General features: G+C 39.5%; 1 long non-coding RNA gene across 1 annotated transcript; it reads right to left on the bottom strand.

The window, feature by feature from the left end:
- Positions 1-1,852: 1,852 nt before the first annotated feature.
- On the bottom strand, positions 1,853-2,815 carry LOC122821302. Its single transcript, XR_006368994.1, has 2 exons — positions 2,699-2,815; positions 1,853-2,384 (listed from the first exon to the last, which is right to left on the bottom strand). It is a non-coding gene; the product is annotated as an uncharacterized LOC122821302 (long non-coding RNA).

The raw sequence follows: 2,815 nt of genomic DNA, 5'->3' as shown, positions 1-2,815 counted from the left end.
GGCAAAACGAGGAGCTACTCTGAATGAGCCAATCAGGTGCCTCTTCCTCATACCGCTGAAAATAGAATGTGTACTTTTGTGTCTTTGTGTCTTTTAGTTTATTACTTTCGTTTGTTTTTCAGATGTGTATACACGAAAAACATGCTAATTTATGTGTGTTGTATTTGTGTCTCCATTAGCCTTCAACATCAGTACACCAATGATAACAAAAAGGAAGTAGGTACTTTCTACTATTGTAAGGTTTATAAATTGTGTACACATTTAGGTTGTAGGGTATGCTTAGTTTTCCACTACTATTTCAATGTTGGCCTTTAATAAATAATAATGGTGGGAATTATTGTGGTTTTGTATGCATGACAACAGCAGATCTTTAATTTATCCACTTGTGCTAAGCCATTCAGTGGTTTATGAACAAACATTATTTTTCAAGTCTATTCTTTGACCTCCCTGGAGCCAGTGGAACTTTGGAACTGGGTGATGTTCTCTGTGTTCCTGGTTTTAGTCACAACGCCAGCAGCAGCTTTTTGGATCAGTTGCAGCTGGAGGATTGATATTTTTAGGCAGACCTGTGAAGACACTGTTGCAGTAAACAGTGCGACTGAAGATAAACATGCATGAGTTTCTCTAGATGCTGCTGAGACATTAGACAACTTATCTGTCTGTGACCAGTTATAACTTTCTGCATGAAATGATTATATTTTTCTCATAAGTAACATTCAAGCCTAGCCTATGTATGGTGATGGTAGGGATAAAAACTAGAGTTTGCTATACAGACTGGCATTTTTTAACCAATATTTGTTTTTGTTTCATTTTATATGAAACCGGTGGCAGGACATGTGGAATGTGGCAGAACAGGAAATTCCAACAAAATCTGATAAAGCTGCAGCAGCTGATAGCTATGGTCATGTCAATAAGGCGGCTGCTACAAAACTCATACCCAGCTTCTTTATGCTCATTGTCTCAGCTCCCAACACATCAGCTGTGAGGAAGCTGTTGGATGCTTTCTTGCTGTCATGGTGAAGATAATCAGTGAGTTTCATTTTACCTGTCAGGTTCTCTGACAATCCAAAAACTTCAGGTTTGGTATTAGTATGTGCATGCTTATCTGTTGGCCAATGATGAACTGGTGACCTGTCCAGGGTGTAACCCATCTCTCACCCAATCACCTCTAGAGAGGAGCACCATCACTCCTATGCCCTGACCCCTTCCTCTCTGCCCCCCATCTGGCAAGTACAAGCAGGCGATGAATGTTATTATTTATATGTTAAAGTGGCAGTATTATGTGTGGTCAATACATATGGTGGCATTTTACATCACAATCAAATAACCATGTTAACTCCAGCATTTTACTGAGAAGTAGGTCCTATAATGAGCTCAGCAGTTCCACCAGTTGTTTGCTAATTGCTGCTGGCTAGTCTGAAGGAGCTGAGTGGTGGAGGGCTGCTCTGTGAGGCAAACCCTGGGAAGTTTAGAAACTGCAGCAGTAAGGAGCAGCTGGCACTTGGTTCACCCCGATGTTTTCCCATGGAGATTAAAGGATTTCTCAAACATGCATGAAAGAATCACAGCAACACTTCAAGTTTTTGATGAGGGAATAACATCACACAATGGACAGTTTTTAAAAAGGCAATTTTATATAAAACTGACCCTTTAAATTTTCTGGTCAGATTGATAAGGCGTACCTAGTTTACCCAAGCGAGATCCCAAGCTCTATAACATTCACCAACATCCTCCTAAATCATTTTTATATTCATATTTGATCAATGACATGCAGAAAACTCCCCACCATTCTGGTCCATACTGAAAACCTTTACAACATTTTGCAAGAAAAAGAACATTAATGCAACAGAGATTTTATAAACACCAGTTTAAGAATTTATTCAAATCCTTTTCAGTCGACTTCATGCTACACCACATGTCATAAATGTCATACATGTAACAGTCATGAAATTACAAAATGATTTGTTCTGAGCAACAGATTCCCTTGAAAATCACAAAAAATAAAGAAAAGCAACAGCAGGGCAGATTCATCAGTTCAAATAGGTTCTGATGTGAGAATAGACACATCTTTATTTCATGTGGGAATGATGGAGGAGAGCAAGATGGCAGTCTTTGGCACAGCGCCTCCCAAACCTGTCCAGCGTCAATAAAATCAAGGCACTGGTACAAGGATTGGGAGTGACCAGACCAAGAATGAGGAACATTGACCAAAACAAAAAACTGAAAAAAACAACAACAAAACTCACAAATGCCAGTAGAGTAGATGATGAAAAGTTTATCACGTTGGGGAGAAGTTCTGTTGATGCTGAGCTCTGAGTTCTGAGTCCTAGTCAAAGTCTTGTACTGCATACCCTCTCTTCTCTGCAGCACACTCCTATGCTGATCTGCTTGCAAATAAAGAGTACTAGAGTTGAAAAAAAAGACTAATTCGGTTGAATTGTTGAAATACATCAGACCTTAACCCTAACACAAGTAGAACAAGGTGAGAAAACTTGTAACAAAACTCTTGAATATATTAGGAAAATCTAAAATACAGTACAGACCAAAAGTTTGGACACACTTTCTAATTGAATTCAATGAGAAGGTGTGTCCAAACTTTTGGTCTGTACTGTATATTTAAAAAAAACAACATGTCATTCTGTTTTCTGAGGTGAATACTGAGCTCAGTTCTTCGTGAAGCTGTTTTCTGCATGCTTACCTTCTGCAACACAAAGCCATTTCCTGCCTGCCAGAAACTTGTTGCCTCCCTCCAGCTCTAAGTCATCTCCAGCTGAACCATCCTGTGCATCGATCCGTCCTCTGCCACATCTCACCC

This window comes from Gambusia affinis, linkage group LG19 (genome assembly GCF_019740435.1).
Source record: "Gambusia affinis linkage group LG19, SWU_Gaff_1.0, whole genome shotgun sequence".
Classification (NCBI taxonomy): domain Eukaryota; kingdom Metazoa; phylum Chordata; class Actinopteri; order Cyprinodontiformes; family Poeciliidae; genus Gambusia; species Gambusia affinis.
This window is presented reverse-complemented; position numbering and strand designations above follow the sequence as displayed.